This window comes from Petaurus breviceps, unplaced genomic scaffold (assembly GCF_028583685.1).
Source record: "Petaurus breviceps papuanus isolate PSGF00001 unplaced genomic scaffold, PetGlider_PUasm1.0 90752, whole genome shotgun sequence".
NCBI lineage: Eukaryota > Metazoa > Chordata > Mammalia > Diprotodontia > Petauridae > Petaurus > Petaurus breviceps.
Genome location: NW_027187336.1, coordinates 9,908,044 through 9,931,553, shown reverse-complemented (window position 1 = coordinate 9,931,553; position 23,510 = coordinate 9,908,044). Strand labels below are relative to the sequence as shown.

Below are 23,510 nucleotides of genomic sequence, written 5' to 3'. Positions count from 1 at the left end.
GGGAGTGAATTCCCATCTTCCTCTAACTGAATTTGTCTTTAATTTAAGTCTGGGGCCATTTTTCATTCTGCTTGCCCCAGGAATGCTTTGTGAGGCTTTGCAAGGCATAAAAAATGTCAATTATAGCTCTGAGCACTAGACTAGGAATCAGAAGATCAGAATTCTACTGCTTGCTTTGTCATCAACCATGTGACCCTCAAGAAATCACTTAACCTCTAGGGCTCAATTTAATCATTTATCAAAATAAGAATAATAACACCAGGTAGCCATACTACCTCGATGTCATAATGAGGACAGAATGAGATAATAGATTTGTGAGAGCTTCACAAAGTTAGAAATACTGCACAAATATAAAGGGGAGAAGAATAAATTAGATCAGTTAAAAAGAGGTCATCCTATGAGCAAGAAAGACATCTAATACAAATGAAAAAAGGGTGACTAGGTGGTGCAGTGAATAGAGCACTGGCCCTGGAGTCAGGAGGACCTGAGTTCAAATCCTGTCTCAGACACAACACTTAATAGCCTTATTAACCTTGGGCAAATTACTTAAAACCAAGTGCCCTGTCCTTCCCCCTCCAAAATAAAAAAAAAAGGAAGAAAGAAGAAGAATAGAAAAGAAAAAAGCATGCTGAGATCAGGTATCTTGTATTTCTTACTAAGCATAGGTGACTAAGTGTAATTGAAAAAAAAAACAGGAAGCTGGTGAAAGTTTAGTGGGCTGGTAACCTAAAAGGTTTTCTATATGGTATTAACTGATCTCTGAAAAAGTGACTAACAGTCTTAGTATGAAAGGGACTGATGAAGATAAGGTGCTTAATTAAGTCATTGTAGATAATTTGCAAATGACACACCAGGCTTGAGTGAAGGAAGAGAAAAACTGGGGTGACTTTTTTTCTCCCTAAGAAGTTCAATGATTTATCCTGCATCTAATCACTCAAGAATGTTACTTTTAGCCTTCCTCTTCTTACTTTCTCCTCTCTCCTATGTTTTGTTATCCAAGGAAAGAGGTTGTTGTTAAGAAAAGTTGTACCAAGATGCTCACAACTCACTCTTGCCTAAAGGATGTATTTTTTTAAATATAATGTTAATTAAACAATGTGTATTGCACATGATACAATAATTTATCAAAACTACAAAATTTGTAATCAATCAGCAAGCATATATACTTTTTAGGAAATGTGATAGGTCTGAGGATACACAGAAAAGAATGAAACAATCACTGCTTCAAGAAACTGACATTTTATTGAGGGGGACAATATATACACGTAGAATAAATAGAAAACAAATATAAGCTAGTTAGGGAGATAAGATAAGGAAAAATTCACTTCATCTTGAATGAAGTCATATTAGAAAAGGCCTGGAGACAGGAGGTGAATTACGAGGAACAGAGGAATCCTGTTTGGCTGGGCAGCATATTTTAGGAAGAGAAGTACTTTATATAATGAAATCAAGAGTGAAGTTGGGGATTGGTTGTTAAGAACTTTAAAAGTCAACAGAGTTTGTCTTTTATTCTAGAAGCAATAGGGAACCACAGAAAACTAGAGGAATAAGAGGCTCAAATTTGCAGGTAAGGAAATTCACTTCAGCAGTTGTGTGAAGGATAGAGTGGAAATGGGAAAGACATGTGACAAGGCAGCAAATTAGGAGGCTACTGTAATAGTATAGGTGACAGGTAATGAGAGCCATTGCATTAGCTATTTATGGTCATGTTGCCAAGAGGATAAAACCTAGTTTGTAACAAGTTAATATACTCTTAATTTGAAATGCATATTTACCTAGACACAATTCCAGATGATTTTGTTCTGATTTTCTTTAGTACAAAAAATATTTTCTTTTTAAACAAAGTGGGTACTTGTGAGAAATAATTCATCTGAACCCCTACTTTATCCCAGTCAGTATTAATCAGTTTGATATTTTACAAAAATCATATAGGGATAGATAGGTTCTTACAGGAGACCTCAAACTTTAACATAATGCTCACTACTTGTCTACTAATTTATGAAACACATTTGCACAATCACAAGAATGCTGACAAAGATATCTCCATCCTGTTTTGCTCAAATACCATGTCCAAACCCAGCATGGGTGGGATGTCTTGATGCTTTGGAAAGTCCCCCAACTTCTTTTTATACCTCAAAACTATTCTCTCTTGTCCAACATGAAAAAGTAACCATTTTATGACCACTTAGTCAATGGAGATGGCCATTTCTTTGCCCAACCTGTGACCTCCCCCCCACTGATACGTCATTTTGTTTTTACCTTCACAAGCAAAGTCTATCAACCAACTACATTCTATATTTCACCATGCCTCCTTTGCATATTTGAGTATCAAATCCTATAAAAACAAGGTCCTAGAAGAAGGGGGCATCTCAAATCATGAGGAAGATCTTGTCTATTTCATCAGAGAAGATCATGGACCCTTCAATAAAGTGCCATGGCTCAGAGCTCTAACTCAGTCTTTTTTATTGTAGGGTGGACAATTTTAATCCCCAACATACTCAAATAGGAAATGATTAAACAGGTTATAGTACATAATTGTAATGGAACAGTATTGAGGTAGAAGTAGTAATGCACATGAGGAAATAAGGAAACTCTAGAAGACTTTTTTGAACTGGTTGAATATAAAACAGAACCAAGAGAACAATATGCACAATGATGATAGTAACTCAAGGGCAATCGACATTGAGATACAAAATGGGATAAGTATTTTTGGACATGGCCAATGTGTGGATTTGTTTTGCATGACTGTCACATAGGGAAATTTTTTCTTTTAATTTGAAGGAGATTTGTGAGGGGCAGGAGGGGTCAAGTGACAATGATGTCAAAAAAAAGAAAAGAAAGGTTCCTTGAGGCATTTCTTAAAATGACTAGAATGGTGTCTACAGCAAAAGGAAATTTGGTTAAAAATACAGACAAGCAGGCCAGCTTTAAATCTAGAATGATTTTCTTATTTGCTTTTTTTATTTTAATAAGGCAAGCAGTTTGTAATAGGCTCATGGCTTCATATTTAATCTTCTTTTTCTGTTCTTTGAATACTGTACTTTGTTCGTTTTAATTACTGTTTGTCAAGTACAAAATAACCAAACAAAAGAAAAAGAATTTAAAAAAAAAAGAAAAACAACCCTGAAATTCACTGAATTCAAATAAATGCAATTACCAGTCCTAACTCCATAGGACCTGGACTGAAATACACTTCCTTTCTTTGGGTTCAGAAGTGTAAAGGCTACAGATGTGGAATGAGGTGTATATACTGTTGGATATGATTAATGCTTCTGTTTTGCTTATGTAGCTCATTGTTTCAAGGAAGAGTTCTACTTGGGAAAGGATTATTGAGAAATGATTGGCATTTTTTTAAGAATCAAAAAAATTTTCAAAACAAAACAAAACCTGTTACTGCCACCAAGATTTGTGAGCTTGAAGCTTCTGGAGGAAGTAATTTCTATTAACAAAATGTATCAACATCCCAGAAAAGGAAGAAAAGCACCAGTACTGAAATTTATCCAGGTACCAGGCAACTTGTAGAATGACCAACTTTAACTAAGGATACATAAAGTCACAATGAGTCCTACCCAATCAATTTTTACAGTGTTCCCACAAATATCTATGAGAATCTGGTGCTTCCAGAAAATTACTGTGGTATTCATCAGTTGCTGTGAATGAACTCCATTAACCCACTTTTTGACCTAGTCTTGGATTATAGTAAGTCCTTTCCCCTTTTCATCAAAGGTCCATTTGCTGAAGTTAGTAATTTGCAGGTGAGGTCTCATTCCTTTAAATGTTATCTGTTCCTTAAAATAGACTTGAATTTTTAATTCCTTAAAAACTTGCTGCAGATGATGTCAACTGTTCTTTTCTATTTTTATTTCTTCATAAAGAGGCTATGATTCATTCACTACTTTATGGGCTCACTCAAATATTGAGGATTCCCCTCCCCCAAAGTAAGGTTAATGTTGAGTGTCATTTCTGATGTAATTACAGAAACACTTCAGCAACAAAAGCTGTATCCTTTGTCAAATGCAGCAAGAGCTCTTACCAGAGTTGGTTATAATTATATTACTCTATTCTTTTTCATAATGTGCTCACAATAATGTATTCCTTTGAAACCAATCATACCACATGTCATAACAAGGAAACATGGAACCTAGGCTCCAAATTGGTTTATTGTAAACAGAGATCAAAACTGTAGGTATTTGGGCAAACCTATTTAAACAGACTAAAAACAAATATACATCTACCATCTGGCTCATTCTAATTTATCTAGGTGGCATTTAAAAAGACATTTTTAACAATTTCTGCAATTATATGATTTCTTCTAAGGAACTACCCCTAAATTCATGATGTGTCTAGAGTCATATCACCAGATACAGAACATCTGGATTAACTGAAGCTATTTTTTTTTAATTAGGGTTTGCTTATAGAGAAAAAATGTCAAATGTCTTTTGCAACTTTTACGTTAATGAAATTTATATCCATCCAATCAAAATAAGTCCATTTTAAACCTGCTGCAGAAGTGTCCAGATGAACTGTGAACACAAGACATTATTTTCTTTTCTGAATAATTTCACACTTACATTAGATGGAACTGGCAAAAATAACTATATCTGAAGAACAGTATTTTTAATTCTGGTAAGATGCTAAATTAACCCCAAGGAGCACAGAAAACAGGGACTCACAATATAAAGAAAATGAAATATTCACAGTTCTTTCTGAGAAGTAACAGGGCTGAACATGTAACTTCATGAATTTGTCTGAAGATTACAATGATGTTTAAGTACATAAATATTGTAATTTATTTTTTAGTTTCAATCTCACTCCACCCCCCCACACACACCTCAAGGGTGAAACACTAGGAAACTAGGAAATGAATAAGTAACATATTTACTTATTCATACCTACCTGAGCTCTTGGCAGTGACTAAACAGAGAGACTTGTTTAATATACAACAAACTCTCAGTCCTTCGGGTGCTGTGGACATGCTCTGTTTCTGGACTGGCCAGCTATGTTAATTACGCCTCCTCTTCTACCTCTCTGGTCACTCACTGCATTTTAGCACCTGCAGAGAAGGTGAGTTTATCAATCATTCTGACTACTTAGGGGTAAGTTCATTAAAGGCCTCTGGGGAAAGGTAAAGTTTTTTGGGTTTTTCATTTATAGAAATAAACAATAATTTAATACAGATACACATATAGTCTTCCACTTGCATTCAAAAAACATACTATTCAGGGAAAATGGAGGAGGGGGAGTCTAGAAAGAAGTTCAGGTGGGAAAGATTTGAGGGTTTTAATGGACTGAAAACTCAATGATTCAACAAAATGATACAGCAGGCAGAAAGAGCTAGCGTGATCTTCAGCTACACAATGAAAACAAAGCAGGCAGACAATAACATTTCTAAGTGGAAGTTCCCTGATTTATCTCTGGATTTTGTTCATCCATGCTAGCTAGAGCCCTGTCTCCAGTCAGTCAACAAGCATTTATTAAGTGCCTACTCTGTGTCTAGCACTATGCTTAAGGAGCTCACATTTTACTGGGGGAGACAACATATAGACAATTATGTACAAACAAGATCTACACAGGATGAATTGAAGATAATCAACAAAGGGAAGGTGTTAACATTAAGGAGGATGGAGAAAGGTTTATTGTAGGAAGTGGGATTTTATCTGGGACTTGGAGAAAGCCAGGGAGGGCAGGAGACAGAAATGAGGGACAACATTTCAAAGGTGATGTTTTCTATTTCTCACTTTGCACACAGGTCTTAAATACATATCAGCTACCTAAACTATGGTAACTTTCACATTATCCTCCATCTACCACTATCACTACCCCTCCTTTGAATTCCTATTAGTACTTAGAATTTTATAAGTTTATATAATTTTAGCACCATATTGTGGCCATAGTGCATAAAGGCAGCGTGCCTGTGGGCCAAAGCTCCAGTAATACCTACTAGGTTCAAGTGCTGCCTGATACATATTAACTGTGTGAACCTGGATTATTAACCTCTTAGTGCTCTAGAGACATTTGATAGAGGAAGTGGCTCACCAAAGGGGTTCCCTGCACCTGTAAAATCTCGGGTCTAGTCTCCATCTCTACTGCTCACTGTCTTGTGTCATGGTATTAGTCTTGCCTCCCCAGTTAGGAGAGAGAATCCTGTCTTATATGTTTAATGTTAACTCCAGCAATATACCAGAGATAGGCCAAATATTTCCAATATTATTTAAATCATAGAATGCTAGAGAGAAGTATAACCTTAAAAATCATCTATTTTAAGCACTAGAGCTTCCTAATCTGAAGTCAGCTCAGTGACTCCATGCCAACATTGTGGAGGGATCTGGGAGTCCGAAGATTCAGGCTTGATTCTTGCCTTAGAGAACATCAGTTTTCAAAATATGGTCCCCAGATGCTCTTTTCAGGGGGTCAGCAAGGTCAAAACTAACTAAAAACTGAGCAATCATTTGCTTATTAAAATATTCCCCTTTCCAACTATATATTTACATAAGGCCAGATTCTCTTTATACACTCCAACAAATACACACACACACACACACACACACACACACATATTTGAACACAGAAGCAGATATGAAAATCTGTCTTCTATTAAGTCAGACATTAAAGAGATTTACAAAAAAATATAAAACAATGCCACTTTTCCAACTTTTTCTTGTTTTGAAATATATAATTACTTTTCATTATAATGTTATTTTGTTAATATATAATTGGCTTAGCATTATTTTTAATGTATTAGTAAATATTTCAATATTGAAAAGTTGAGAATATTTAACATTCTCAGTTTTAATTTCTAGTATGGTAAATATGCAAAAGTTCTTTGGGGTCCTCAATAACTTAAGAGTGTAAAGAGGTCCTAAGACCAAAAAGTTTATGCCTTAAACACATGCTAGCTGTGTGACCCTGGGCAAGTCACTTAACCATTCTCAGCCTCATTTTCCTCATGTGTAAAGTGAGGATATTTATATTTGTTCAACCTACAGTTGCTCACAGTGATCTTCTGGTAAGCTATCATTACTACATAGTTTAAGTCTCTCATCTAACTAGGGCATACTCAAAGTCATACAGATGACATATGGCAGAGCTGATGCTTTAGTACTCAGATCATATTGATTCCAATCTATTTGCTAATTACACATTTTCTAAGATTTAGACCTAAACAGAGCAATATGCCCATGACCATGTCACTTCTCTGAAAGTTCTCTGAATTTTCTTAAAGGTAAGATGAGGATAATAATCACACCTACCTTACAGGGTTGTTGTAACATCAGATGAGATAGTATGCAAAACATTATAAATGTGAGCTGCTATTACTATTATTATCATTATCAGTATTAAATAATATAGGAGTAAAGGTATTTCTGATTCTGCATATCATTATCACTATTAAATAATATAGGAGTAAAGGTATTTCTGATTCTGCATACTTCTCGGAAATAGTATGAATTTAAATTAAAAAAAAAAAAACCTTTCCTTCTCCTGTCTCTCCAAACTCTACCTAATTCAATGCAGCTCACCCGCCTTACAGCACCAGTCTTCTTTCCAACAAGATGAGTAGTCGGCTCAGTAAAGCAATCCTTCAGCAGCTATTCTAAAAGTGACTGGAAAGTCACAAAATGAAGGAACAGATGAATAGAGTGAATGTCGAGCAAAGGTCTGTGATGGCTGATTCTTATGCCCTTTGTACATTACGTTTTCTTCTCTTTATCTCAAGGGTGAAGCCCTTCCAAAGTCCAACAAGCCAAATAACCATCTACAGTCACCACAACACTCTGTCCCCAAAGTAGTAAGCCTCTCATTTTACAACACAATAAAGTGACTACCAAGAGCACCTCAGGGTGGAGTGTCAAGGAGCAGACTTCGGTGACTTCATTTCTGGAAGTCTGGATCAATGACTTTATTGACACAAGGAGTTGGCAGCATGGAAATTTCCACCATCAATGAAAACCAGCAACTAAATACTGTAACTAACAGTTTATAACTGATTAAGAATTAAGAGAACTAGAAAAATAATGCATGCAGCTAAAAAATTATGGTTAAGAACAGAAACAAAAAGCTACATTATGACTTCAGATAAGATTTAAGAAAATGCACTTCATAGGAAACTGAGTTTGAAATATTGAATACACAGTCAGACTCAATCCTTGTTGCTTTTGTTGAAGTTTTTTTTTCCTTTTTAAATGGTTGACACAAGGGAAGGCTTGCTGGGGTTAGGAGCTGGAAAAGTCATATTTAGAAAGGACTATGGTATCAAAAACAAAAGGGATCGATTTTTTAAAAAAACATAAAACTAATGGAGTTTTCCCTAATGGAGCATGTAACATCATATAATTAAATCATTTACCCATAGTCATATAGCTAGGTGTCAGGGGCAGGATTTGAACCAATGGAGTTCTTACTAACTTCAAAGTTGTCTTTCTTTTCCTCTCTAATGATATAAAGATTTTATTGTGCAAGTAAGTCTTCACATCTGATTTAAAATTTTAGTTCTTCCAAAGCAGGAACTGAAATTTTGTCTATTTGGCAAGGTAGCAAGATGATCAAGGAGGATATATATCATAAATTTATAATCCATAATAAGGGTATATAAATTTATAATTCATAATAAATATCATTTATAAAACACTTTAAGGCTTATATAAAGCATTTTCCCCAGAACAATCCTCAAAAGTAGAGAGTGGGAACTATGCCCATTTTACAGATGAGAGAATGAAAAGGTCAAAGATCAAGTAGATATAGTATGATCATCATCTTCAACAGTAGCAACCAGCATCATATGTACAAGTATAAAACTCAAAGAAAATATCTCCTACACATAAATATTTAATATTCACCAAAATTCTCTTCAAGATTAAAAAAACACAATTTCTATTACTTCCACTATTCTTGATGCTCCCTTAAAAATTGTTCCCTTGCTTCTGCTTATTATTTATTAAATTACTTTAAATTTAAATGATTAAATCTACCTGTTACTTATTAAATTGTACTTATTGTATATCTACAATGCATCATAAACATTCTACCCATTACATTTCATTACTCATTACCTACTCTTGCCCAAAGACTTAACTATAAAATGGATAAATAAAAACCAGACAAGTTACTGCCTTGACCACCTGATAACAGAGAGCACCACTACACAGAACAAATCACATTCAAATCACTCAGAAATTATTCCTTCACCAAGAACTTAGAAGCCTGCTTAGTGGGTAAAGTTGCTAAGAGATACCAATGGATGATATTGAGACAATTGTTTTGGGCCTTCTACTCCTCTGCCATATTACACAACTCTCTTATCACTCTGTCCCTCATCTCCTTTCTGGTTCTTTGCCTTTGGTTTGCCATTGGACTAGCTCCATTATTAAGAACTAAAGAGGTCCCCAATCCTGGTCTACAAAGAATTATTAACTTAAATCATTTGGGGGTGTGTTGTTTCTGTACTAAAAAGTTAATATCTATGAACAAAAGTAAACTTGATTCTCCCCTTATCTAATGTTGCCATGTTAGAGAAGGAAATAGATGGTGAAGACATTGAGTTCTTGGGGATATGGCTATCTTGTAGGTTCATCTTTTTCTCCAGTCTTGGCATTCCTCTAATGACACATGACAGAGCCTCTCCTGCATAATTCCTCATTGATAAGATACTGGAGTCAGCTCACACCTTGGGTCACATGCTGGGCCTTTCCATCCCATTAAGTGATGCCCAGTTTCAGTTCCTTGGGGACTATTTTGTTCCATAACTCACAATCATAGATCATCACCAAAAAGATACTAGTGTTTAAAAAGATGCACCTTAGTTCTTGGGAGAAATTTCCAGATTATATATACTGAAGTTACCATTTTTATTATTCAACACTCAATTCCACAAATGTTTAATAGGACTTACAATAGCCAGGAGAGAAAGGAGCTTGGATGGCCTGAGCACTTCATGAAATGGTTGATCCTAGGCAAAAACTCAAGGATCATCAGAGGGGAGGGAGAGGTGGCACCTAGGGGTAGAGGCAGCTCCAGAGTGAAAAGGCTGTAGATGAGGAGGTATAAAAATATATACTCCAGAGTCAGGAGTAGATCCAGAATTACCCAGAACCTTTTCAAAAGGATATGCATACATATAGACAGAGAGATATATGTATATGTGTGTCTCTCAAAAGCACCCCCCCATACTCACTAGTAAACTTCTTATTAACAGCAAATACAACAAATTCTTGTAGCAAAGGCATTTACTAAGACAACTAGAAAACATTTTCCCCATAAACCTAGGGACACTCTCCCACAAATACACACAATATCCCTGGGAAAAATGGACTCAAACATAAGCTTAAAGTATAATGGCAATGAGGTACATACAGGATTTAGATAAAGAAATGGTAATTCAAGACTGAAATGTTCTCCCTTCCTAGATCCTCAAAGGGCTCTCTATGGCGGCAGTGTCTCTGCCTGGTAGGTTGTTGAGCTGGGTTCTCAGAGTAGGTTCCTCTCAAGTTCAACTCTAAAATTGCCATAACTAGTTCTTTCTTGATTTAATAAGCAGCTCTCTTCTCTGCTGCCCGAATTCCTGTTCCTTAAATGTACTTCCCCCCTTGAGTGACTTGCTTTTCTTTATACCCATGTCTGTTAGAGTAGGTCTGCCCTCTCAATTGCTCAAACTCTCTCAATAAATTTGCCAGCAGCTGGATGGGGTGTTTTATTCTAGTTTAACCACTGCTAGACATAATGGCTGAGGAGGAGAAAAGAAAGAATAAGGAAGGAACAAGCGTTTATTAAGTACTCACTGTGCTAAGCATTGTGGTGAGTGCTTTACAAACAATTTATTACCCTTCAAGGTAGGTGCTATTAATCTCCCCATTTTATGGTTGAGGAAACTGAGTCAGAGGTTAAAGGACCTGCCCAGGTTCACACAGCTTGTAAATGTTTGAGGCTAAATTTGAACTCATATCTCCCTGCCTCCAGGTCCAGCACTTAATCCACTATACCACCAAACTGCCTGGAGGCAGATATTCCCTCCTCTTCCCAGCAGGAGACCTCATCCACAAAGCACTCCTAAATCCAGACCCCCCTAAAAACTGTTCAGTTGAACAGAGTTGTCAATTTCTGGGCCGGTTAATTTGTTGCTAGATGCTATGGGTGTTTTTTCTTTTCTCCCAGCCCTGGGGTGGGGGAGAGTGAATGAGAGAGGAAGAAGATAAATCTCCTTCTTCCCACCTCCCCAAATCCTGGTTCTCCCTAATTCTGGTGGACTTAAATCCATAAAGTACCAGGGATATGGTTAATGCTCAGCCAATCACTTGCTTTCTTTAACATTATTAGAGAAATAAATTCATATATCATAAAGGATTCCAGAGGTGTTAACACTTTGCTAATACCTCTTATCAATCCTTTGCTTTCTAAAATGCTAAGTGAGGTAGGAAACTCCTTAATATAAGTAAATAGAAAATATATAAAAAGTAAGTACAGGGTAATCTGAGAAAGCAAATTAGCTAAGGTCTAGGAAGCTGAGAAGTATTAGAAATTTGGGTGAAAACAGAGAAGAAACTTCTATCTCAAATAGAACTGAGCAGTGAGATAAAGGAAACAGCTCCAAACATAGAGAAAGAGAACATGAGTTCAAATTTAGGCCGTGACACATAAGGTCTGCCAAACGAATGAGTATATATTTTATCCTAGACACAGAAGGGCACCACGGCAACTTTTGTGCAGGGAAACAACCTTGTGAGACCTAAGCTTTAGAATATTCCTTTGGAAGTTGTGTCAAAGATGGAAAAGGAACAGATTTGAAAGATGTTACAGAGAGAATCAGCAGAAGTTGGCTACTATTATGAGGGATGAAAGACAGAGAGGGACTAAGGTTTGCTATAATCATGGGCGACTAAAGTGTATGGTGATGCCATTAACAGAAACAGGGAAGTTTGGAGGAGGGGAGGTGAACTTATTTGTCTGTGTCTGTCTAGTAACAGGGTTTCTTGAGCCTGAGATATACATGTCTGTGGACATATTTCAAGGACACTGTAAACTTGGATAGAAAAAAGGCATTTTTATTTCAATAATCTTTGGAGTCTTCTGCAGGCCTATGTAATTTAGTTTATGTACTATATTTTAAACTCTTCTGAGAATGGGTTCATTGTCTTTATCAGACTGCCAAAGGCCCATGGCACAAAAAAAGGTTCAGACCTCCAGCTCTAGTAGGATACAAGTGCCTGAAGGTTAATATCTGGCCACTGGACCTAGATGACTAGAGGAGAAAGGGAGGCAGGTGACCTTGCATTGCCCTCCCTCACTTAAATCAAAGCCTCCTGCAAGTCATCTCATCATTTCCGTAATGCCATGGTCCTCTTCCAAAATGAAGGCGCTTAATAGGTGCTTTAATAAAGAGGTGGTTAATAAATGCTTGTTGATTTTTTAACAAGGTAATAAGTTCTTTGAAGACAGAGAAATAGCATCTGTTATGCTTCTGTTGTGACCTCCACAGAAACTACACAAGGTCTTACTCATAGAAGGTATACATGGGTCTTATCTCTTAAACCAGTGGGGTGGAGGGTTTCAATATGCAGGGGTCAGGCATTTTTTTCACCCTCAGGCCTTCCTTTCCTAACTAAAGAGTATGCAAAGAATCTCTCTGAGGGCAAATATTGGTTGCCTTTCCCACTTTTTGTCTCTGTATCACCAGCAGTGCCCTGCACATAACAGTCACAAGATTTGTTAAAATTGAGGCTAGAATACAGCCTCCTTCCCCTCCTGGCAAAACATGTCCTGACTCTTTTTTTGAAATTTCTGACCTTTCCTTGTGGTTCCTTTAACCAAAACTTGCAGTATCAAGCTGTCTTGGCTCACCCTAGTCTTAAGTTACACAAAAATGTCCATGTTATAGAACATTTTGTCATGAAATTGCAAGCTATACTATACAGAAGTTTCATTGTTTAGTCTCTCCTTTCAGTCTTCTATTCATTATTCTTCCCAGTAGTGATGGGTTGGTCCTGTCCTCCAGGATCTACCCTCTGAAGGTTAAAACACTCCAATGCACCCTAAGCACTTCTGGACTTTGCTAGCTTTCAGCTGTTGTGCCCTTAGGACCTCCAGAGCTTTCCATCAGCTCTGCAGCTGAACCCTCCTATATGTATTCTCTCCCCAAATTAAAGCATGAGATCCTTGACAGTAAAGATGGTTTTCTTTTTCTATTGGCAACCCCAGTGTTTAGCATAGTATATAGTACATAATAAAGCCTTAATAAATGCTTTTTTCATTCATTTGGTGCTCAGCATGATGTTCCTTCTACACACTGTACCTGTACAGTCATGCAACATCACATCAAATTCTACAAATATGGTTATATGCACATATATGTATATGTATGCATACATTTATCACATCATCATAATGCTGCTATACATCTGTGTGTGTGTGTGTGTGTGTGTGTGTAATATCTCTGATGTTACAATACTGCTAGAACCATGAAAAATAGAATTAGGTAAATGCATATAATTCTGTGACCTAATCTCTCCCCATCTGATACCTCAATTCAACTTTCCAAATCCCACTACATTGTATCATACATAAAGTCACTCCATATGTGGCCAGTAAAAGCCAGGAAGTTTTCTGTTCTCTGGGGCTTAAGGAAAAAGGTATGTTAGGAGGCATAGTCATCCTTTGGGGTTATTTCCAAAGGAACATATGATGTACTTCCTCTTTTAGGAGATGAGGTGTTTCTACACCCTCAGAGCAGCCTGGTAAAAACCCCTTTGCACCTTTGGGGTCCTTTACACCTTAAGATTTCACACTCTAAAGTTACACTCCACCTTTTTATAGTTATTTTTACAGCAATGAGAAAAGATTTTTGTGTTGAACCAGTCATGATCTCACCATCTTTTAATGGCTGGCTGGGGTTAGGGTGCTATAATAGTCTATGGCCCTGAAACAAAGTTTTTATAATTCACCCTCCTGGAGACTGAGCCCATGACTTTGGCTTCATTAGTTCTTACTATATAAGCTACAGCCAGGAATAAGAAGCAGTTTTGATGTTCTAAGATTACTAAAATATTCAGGGATACTGTCCCTACAAAAGAAAAATAATCCAGTTTGCTTGATATTTCTCAGTTGAGGTATTATGTGGGAAGAAGCCTCAAAAAATTCAAGAATATGATTAATAAAGTGTCATTCTTCAAATATTCCTTCTAAACTATCTATTAAAACATGAATACCATTTGCAGCATTTTGTGTAAAAACATCCTCTACTAACAACCTATAAATACTAAGGTCTTCATTTCTACTGAAAACTAATTTCTCCTCTGATGGATATGTATTAATACCCATCTCTGTATTATTTTTTTTCACTTAAGTTATTATAGAGAAATCTCACTCATTTTCAAAGAAACTGAAAAGTCTAGAATGACTTTTCCTTTCCTTTCAAAATTGCCAATCCCCTACAAATGTCCTAATATAAGCATAAAATAAGTTTACAAAGCCAAAACCCAATCTTGTTTTCTGAAGATTGTAGGATAGACTGATCACTATGGCTTGACCATTTGGGAGAAAATGATACCAACACTTGAAGGTTCCTTCTTCAGTTTTAAGCAGCAGTCTCATTTCCTAGGCTGAGGAAAAGAAATGTCATTTTACCCATGTATGCACACATGGATAGTATACACACCCCATGACAAGATTTTATTTAAATGATTTTACTAGCAAAGAGTCAAGGGAGGAACTGCTGCTCCACATTGAAAAGAAAAACAGACTTAAGTCCATTTCTTGATCCATACCAACATTATATAAAATGTTGTTCCTACTCAGAGTGGGAGCAAATAAATAAAAGAGTAAATGAAAATCAAAAACATATCCTTGGAAGGTGTCCTATATAACAATTGAAGCTAGGTGGCTGTAATGTTAAGGGAATTTGAAGACCTTCTCTTCCCCTTAATGGGCACATAGAGTCTTGGCCCAGAGTTCTGGGCTATGGGGAGTTACTAATTAAGTGCTGGGGCATGAGGATTTTCAGGCTCCTCTGCACTCAGTCTTTGTTACATATTCTGGGAGGCTGGCATTTTGCTTTGGGGGTTTGTTCATGAGAAGGATCTTTTGATTTCCTGGTTGAGACTCTGAGTAGCTGTATGTTCAGAGCCCACTGACTACTCAGATGTCTGTCCTTCCTTGATCCAGTGATGTATGTAAAGTATATAGCAATATTGCTATACTCAGACAGTTGGAGCCCTGTCTGTTAGTCTTTGTGCTAATCTAATTTCTCTGCTTGTATTTACCCTGCCTATAATTTCTCCATGTTCAGGGCACTGACCTGAACTAGTGAATGTAATTAAAAGAAGATTGTTGACTCCTTTAAAAGGTTGCTTTCCTTCAGTAAAGCAGATCAAAGAACCTGAATCAAAGATCAAAGAATCCTGGGTGTGTCAGGTTGCTTGCTATTACAGTGACCCAGTAGACAGAGTGCTTCGCCTGGAGCCAGGAAGACAGTTCAAATCCAGCCTCAAGTACTTTCTAACTGTGTGATCCTGGACATGTCACTTAATCCCTGATTGTCTGAATTTTCTCAACTGAAAAATGGGGAGTATAATAGCACTTACTTTCCAAGACTATGATAAAGATCAAATGAGATAATATTTGTAAATCACTTAACTTAGTGCCTGATACATAGTAGGTACTTAATAAATGTTGGTTCCCTTCCATTTCTCCCTTTAAAGCCAAACCCCAAAAAAGTACTGACCACACTAATAAAACAGAACACAACATATCATCCATACATAATTTAGTGAACATTTATAAGACCATTTGTTATCTATGAGAGTCTATGGAGGGCATAAAGATGAATAAAGACATGGGCCCTACTCTTAAGAAGCATATAGTATACTATAGATGAGGGCAGTGAGGAGGTACAGTAGAGAGAGTGCTGGGTCTAGAGTCTGGAAGATCTGAGTTCAAGTCTAGCCTCAGACACTTAACTAGCTATGTGACCTTGGGAAAGTCACTTAATGTCTGTCTGCCTCAGTTTCTTCAACTGGAAAATAGGGATAATAACAACACCTACCTTGTAGAGTTGTAGTGGGGGTCAAATGAGATATTTATAAAGTATTTAGAATAGTGCCTGGAAAGCAGTAGGCACCATACAAATGATAGCTATCATTAGTATGAATAAGACATTTACACACAAACTCAAAAATTAGAACATAACTACAGAGCAGAACAAGCAATATATTATAGGATCATATGAGGGAGGTGGTTTTAGAGAAGAAAGGAAAGCACTGTTCTGGGAAACAGAGCTCAGTTCAACTCTCATCTTAGAAAATTAGGAGTTGCTTGACCCAAGGCAAGTCATTTAATCTATCTTTGTCTTAGCTTCCTCATCTATAAAATGAAGAAAATTATAGTTCACCACCTCACATGACTTACAAACAGAGGGTTTTTAAACACTCAAGCACTACAGAAATTTAATACATTACTAAATGAAGATGAGTATGTATCCTCATCATTCAGGCACATATTCATGGCATTTGTGTATGTTTTCTTTTTTCTTTTTTTTATAAAGCAATCGGGGTTAAGTAACTTGCTCAAGGTTACACGGCCAGTTATTTCTGGGTGTGGTGCTAAGTATCGGAGCCCGGATTCGATACCCAGGTCATCCTGACACTGGAGCCAGTGCTCTTACTCGCTGTGCTACCTGGCCGCCCCTTGTGTATGTTTTCTAATACCAATACCACCTATTTTAGGTTATGGGAGCCCAATGTATAAGGACCATGTCTGCTTACCATGCAAAACCAATCATTCCTTCTTTCCTTTCTTTGTTACTCTAACATTCCAATGAAACTTCAGGTCCCAACCTATTAAACTGTGTCCATTCTTCCATTCTGTATGTCAATCATCCATAAACTCCCCTAAGTTTGTTAGATGGGTGTAAGGGGAGGTCTTTATTGCTACTGACATTATGAATTTAGTCTGTCTATCCATCTGCTAGATATTCTTGCTAGATGTACAGCACATCTTTTTTTTGGAGTACACATTTCTTTGATGCCATATTTCATCCCATTCCTCTTTTATAATTTCTTTTTTTATATGATACAGCAGAAAGAGTGCTCAAATGAATCACAAAATACCCAGGTTCAAATCCTACCTCTGACCTTCAGTATTGTATGAATTTGGGTAAGTCACTTAAACTCTCTAGACTTCAATTAACTGTAAAATGAAGGGATCTGTCTCCCATATCTGGAATTCTCTCCCTCTTCATCTCCACTTCCTACATTGCCTGGCTTCCTTCAAGTCTCAGATAAAATCCCAGTCTTCTATAGGAAGCCTTTTCTGATATCACTTAATTCTAGCTTCTCTCAGTTGATCATCTCCAATTTATTCTGTCTATAACTTGTTTGTATGTTGTCTTCCCCCATTAGACTGTGAGCTCTTTGACAGCTGGGATTGTCTTTTGTCTTTGTTAGTATCCCTAGCATTTAGAACAGTGCCTGGCACATAGTAGCAGGTAAATGTTCATTGACTGACTGACTAGCTGACCTTGAAGGTCCCTTCTATTCCTCAATCTATGATGCTCTAGTTACATCCTGCTGAAATCTACTATGTGCCTCCCGATGCTCTTTGGGTAATCCTCAACTTCAATTCTTTGGAGGAAGTAGAGTTCCAAGACTCAGTCATATATCACTGGAAGAACACTGACTTTAAACAGATAGACCTTTGTTTCAGGTGGAAGCCTCCAAATTTTTTGTTGTTATAATGATAAAAAAATAACAGCAATAGTTTGTCTAGCATCTTAAGGTTTACATCTTTTGTATCAACCCTATTAAGTCAGCAGTACAAGCATTATTGTCCATATTTTGTAGATAAGGAGATGACACAATGGGGCTAAGTCACTTGCCTGTGGTCACTCAGTAATCACCTCTTGAATCTAAGCTTAAGCTGTTCTTTTAACAGCTGCCTTCATATCTAAATATAATGGTAATTTGAAGACCCCTTTTTGTATTGGCAAGTAAGCAGGTACTTAGCACTTAGTAACTAATCAAATCTCTGTGAAAGAAACAGAAAGTATGAACCCCTGTTTCTGGCATAACAGGAAAGGGTTGGCTAAAACAGGAAGTAGCTAATGCTGTGTATATAAGAACAGCCCCAGAGAGGCACAGTCAGAATTTCTTGGGACAAGAATTTCATCTGGAGGCAGAGCAGCTACAGAAGAGAGATCTAGAACTAGGCCAGAATTTCCTGAGAACTTGTGGTGGTGGAGCTTCTTCTAAACAGGAGTCCAAAAGCCCAGGAGCCCCCTCCCCCCAGGCTCGATAAGGTGATTCTGATTTTTTGAACAAGCTGCAGAAGACTTGAGGAAGCATGACCAAGATGCAGGGACTTTGTAACTTGGTTGAGCCTTGAATTCCCAGGAGCAGAAATTGTGAAGGATTTGAGATGGACTGGATCCTATGAACTTCTAGCAGGACCTACACAGAGGGCTGGACAAGGAACTGGGAGCTGTCTGCCACTGAACCGAGGTGACAGTCTGGTGAATCCAGGTAGAATCTGGGACCATGGAAGGGGATCCAGAGAATCTGAGAACCGGCCCCAAGTCAAGATGAAAAGACCTCTCCATGGGTACTGAGTAATGATGAAATTGTAGTTTACTAGTGACCTAGGGGTAGAGGATTTGTGTATTCTCTAACGATTGTACTTAGTGATTAATGATACTTAGTAATTGATTGCTGAATAAGTGACTGATTGAGTTAATTTAGTGTGCCCCATGAGTGGAAGACTTTGACTATTATACTTTGAGATGATTGTTCTTTGTTCTAAATATTGTGACCACTTTGGTGAAAACTATGTGGCCATTTTAATGATAAGCTCTTGTGAATACTATTTGTGATTTTCTGTGATAAGCTGTAATTTTGTGAATGCTGTACCTTGATTTTCTGTGAATGTTTTGCTTTGATTTGTTATGGAAGAGTGTTCACTATACTGTGTAATCAGAACCTTAAAAACTGTTCACAGTAGCATTCTTCTGGAAAGGTGCTTGCATATGGATTGACACTGAAATATTCCCTCTTTCATACACAGCATTGACACTGGAGGCTCAGTGACTTGGGAATAGGTGATAATTTGCACTTTGACATTAAACATTTATTTAGCTCCTACATTTGTTTACTATTATGGATTCATAAACACTTTCCATTCAGTGATATTTATTAAACAAATTTGTAGTTTAGAATCTTTAGGAAACTCCTCTATGGCAATTGATGAATATAAAATCCACTCAACTGGGAATCTATAGCCCTAAGTTCTACAATTGGACTCTGCCACAGAATAAACTTGGTCAAATCACTTCATCTGTCTAACCTCATTTTCCCTACCTGTAAAATGAGGGGGTTGAACAAGATGATTCTCAAGTTCGTCTCAGCTTTGACATTCTAAGATTAAAAGAAATAATAAGATTTGTGGCATCCAAAAGATTTTGATAAGTTTGCTGCCCTCAAAGCAATCAAGGCAGGAAGAAAACAAGCAAAGATATACATCAACATAACCCCACAAAGTAGTATATGATAAATCCCAAGGAAATGACATATGACAAGCTCTATAGAAGTTCAAAAAGAGGAACAGGAAGACTTCCAGGAGAGGTGGTTAGAGATTCTAGCAAAGTCCCTCAACCAGACACTATATGGGAGAGTAAAAAAGATAAATACATGCTGAACTTGGAATCAAAGGCTTTTGGATATGCCAGGTGTATGACACCACACAATTATCTTAACCTTGGAATCATAGTTGAGGATCACTCAAATGGCAGGCTTGAGAAGGTCATAATACATTACCAATGTAGAATCACACTGGTTCTGGGTAGGGGTGTGGAGGGGTAGAAGAGAAGAGGGTACTCATTGGATAGCTTCTGGGCTTTATGGGTATCCCATATTAAGAGACCTAAAAGAAGCATTCCTGTGCCCTTCCTCCCCCTGCTCCAAACACATACACACTTTGTGAACAATAAATAGAAGAAAAATTGGGAGAGTTGCGTAGAAGAAGGCATGGACTGATTGGCAATGATCTCCATCAACAGAGGATATATCTACATGGACAAATCTTGCCTCAAACCATCAGATCACCTATCTCACAGTTTTTTGTGAATAACATTTTTCTAAGCCTTAAAGCACCATGTGAATGTGATTTTTTTATTAAGACCCAGAGGAAGGATAGGGTGAGGCATGTTTAGGGGACAGTGAATAGACATGTTTTCCATAGGGGAAGAGTGAGTGATTAAGCTGCAAAGATAGGATAAAGTAAGAGTGCTAAAGCCCTTGGATAAGGAATTTGGACATTTACATTCTCTTGCCAAAAGTTCCTCATGACCAAGACCAATAGCTCCAAAATGATATGAAACAGCTGACTGGAGCTTAAGGAGCAAACCACCATCAAAAATCAAACTGTGTCCTCATTAACATCATGCAATTAGTTACCCATTGACACTGATACCAAAATCAAAAGTAATAGCCATGAATATCAGACCCCAAACCAGTAAACAGAGCTTTGTTTTTTGGTTTTTGTTTTTTTTTTTTGGTTTTTTTGATATTCAGTTCAGAGAATACCAAAGAAAACAGAAACAACATTACAACCACAAACCTTAATATGTAATTTGAGATTATGCTCAGTGGCAAACAGGGTCCAGTGGATAAAGCACTGGGCCTGGAGCCAAGAAGACCTTAGTTCAAATCCAGTCTCAGACATTACTAACTGTGTAACTCTGGGCAACTCATTTAACCTGTCTCAGTTTCCTCAAAAGTAAAATGGGGATCATGATGGCACCATAGCTATTGTGATGATCAAATGAGGTCATATTTGTAAATATCTTTGAACAGAGCCTTGAACAGAGCAGGCACTTAATAAATTGTTATTTCTTTCCCTCCTCTTCTCCACCCTTCCCTTGATGCTTTTGTCTCTCCCTTTGTTTCTTCCTTCTTTCCTTCCAGTGCCTAGCACCGTGCTATTCATAAGTAGGTATTTAATAAAATGTTTGTTAAATTGAACCTCTTAATATCAGATACCATTAAACAAATGAGGAGGGGAGACTCCACATATTAGAATTCTTTGCCTTGTTAATAAAAACCAATCAACAAATATTTACAGTCTACTAACACTGTGCCAGGTACCAAGGGAGGTTGGAACATTTAAGATAGGGCCACCTGTTGTCAAAAAGTTTTGGACATTGTTAGGGGGAAAAGACTTGTTCAAGTTACAGAGAGTCCTTAATTGTCACAGTCTAGACTTAAAGTAAGGGCATATGGGTCGGCAAGGTGGTGCAGTGAGAAAAGCCCCAGCCTCGGAGTCAGGAGGGCCTGAGTTCAGTTCTGGACTCAGACATTTAACACCCACACACAAAAAAATAACTAGCTGTGTAACATTGGGCAAGTTATTTAACCCCAATTGCGTTCCAAAAGCCAAAAAAAAAAAAAGTGAGGGAATACCAGGAACACCAAGAGGGAAGTAAAAGATTGTGCCACTCAATTCCCAGTCAACCCGGGAGCCACAGGGGAGATTATAACCTTCTTTTAGCTCTTGACCAGAAAAAGATGGACAACTAGGAAGGTTTTGTAAGAAAATGAAACAGAAAAAAAAAAGCCTCCAAAAGTTCCCTCATCAATCACTAGCCCCAAATATAGCTTTAGTCCAGTCTCAATAATCCTTGCTCAGGGAATTTGAAACACCAGTCAAAATTAAGCCCTTAAAAAACCAAAACCAAAAGCACAATAATCTCTTATCCCAAACAGTAAGGAGTAACCACCCAATCAAAAGAGCTAAGAATATTGTCAGAGAATGCAGTTCCCCTCCATTTGCTACTGTATCAATCTGTATGACCTTCAGCAAGGCCCTCTCTTGGCTTCACTTTCCTCGTGTATAAAAGGAGGGTTGTTGAACTAGATTATTTCTATGGACTCTCCCAACTCCGAAACAGCAACTCTGTGTGATTTTTACATTCCTGCTTCCAAATTTTTCTACCTGAAGTGGGGTAAAGATAACTGTACCAGAAGTCCTTCTCACAATGTTTAATAAACGGATACTATAGTAACAACCCAGTAAGCAATCTTTAAACTAAACATTCACCACTAAATTGTCCCAGGGACAGATGGATTTTTAGTTTGTTTCCCAGTCTGTAGACTATTTTTGTCATTTGACAATCTTTCCCAGGAGACTTAACTAAGGGAACAGCTACTGTGGCTATGATTGTATTACCATATTTTTTTTTCTACTGGCATAACCTCTCACTTAGACATTTCTGCATAAATAACAATGAGGTAGCAAGTTTACTTGTATTATGTGAAATAATGTGGTCCTTCAATCAATCAAACATTTATTAAGCACTTACTTTATGCAGGCACATGCTAAACCCTGGATAACCAAACTATGGATGCCCTTCCTAAACTACCAAGGCAAGGAGCTATTTGCCTTTTGTTTTCTCTGTTCTTAGGGGTGGGTGGGTGTGCAGAGTCCTGTAGCTGCAATGAATGGTGATAAAGCAAGGTGTCAGGGGTTGGGTAACTTGAATTTAATCTTAAAAATACGATCCAGGAACTCAGAGGAATTAGACTTCACCAAATTTTGTCTACAAACCCAATGTACCTCAAGAAAACCTAGTTCCAAATCCTGGCTCTAGCAGCTGGGTGACTTTGGACAAGTTGCTTAACATTTCTGAGTCTCAGTTTCCTCATCCATAAAATGGTCTAGAAATCTAGATGATCAGGGTGGCCAGGTGGCTCAGCAAGTAAGAGCACTGGCCCCAGTGTTGGGATGACCTGGGGATCTAAGATACTTAGCACCACACCCAGAAATAACTGGCTGTGTAACCTTGAGCAAGTTACTTAACCCCAATTGCTTTAAAAAAAAAAAAGAAAGAAAGAAAGAAAAGAAATCTAGATGATCTCCACAGTCACTTCAGGTTCTAAATCCTCCTTACCCTCTGAATTTTGGAACTTTGATCTGACTGAAATTCTGGGGCTTTGTGAACAGATAAAAATAATGTTATTTTTGTAGGATGGGGTTGTGAAAAGACAGAAATACTAAATACACTGATGGAGAAGGGAATTGGTCCAAACACTTGGGAAAGCAATTTGGAATAATATAAATAAATTGGCCAAAATATCCATTCCCTTTGACCTCAAGATCCCACTGCTAGGAATATACCCATCAAGGACCAAAAAAAAAGGTCTCATATACCTTATATACCAAAATCCTTATACCAGCACTGGCTATACAAAGTACTGGGAACAAAATAGATACCCATCAATCATAGAATGAATAACTAGTTTTAGGTATGTAAATGTAATGTATTCTTAATGTATTATAGTAAACAATAAATGTGATGAATACTATCAAATGAATAGAAAAGCACAGGAAGAAGCATATAAACTGCTGCAATGTTAAGTAAACAAAACCAGGACATCAATGTGTGTGTGTGTATACACACACACACACACACACACACACACACACACACACACACACACACACACACACACACACACACACACACACACACACACACA

The 23,510-nt window shown here is 37.4% G+C and overlaps 1 protein-coding gene across 11 annotated transcripts in view; it reads right to left on the bottom strand.

Moving 5' to 3' along the window:
* MGAT5 (alpha-1,6-mannosylglycoprotein 6-beta-N-acetylglucosaminyltransferase) overlaps positions 1–23,510 on the bottom strand; it is a 397,474-nt gene that overhangs the window by 333,555 nt on the left and 40,409 nt on the right. For 5 of the 11 annotated variants that reach the window (XM_069067800.1, XM_069067798.1, XM_069067803.1 and 2 more), the window contains one exon: positions 4,897–5,053. The exons of the other annotated variants lie outside the window; for them this stretch is intronic. The gene's annotated coding sequence lies outside the window, so the exon portion shown is untranslated. The remainder of the gene's footprint in view (positions 1–4,896; positions 5,054–23,510) is intronic. 11 annotated transcript variants of the gene reach the window in all.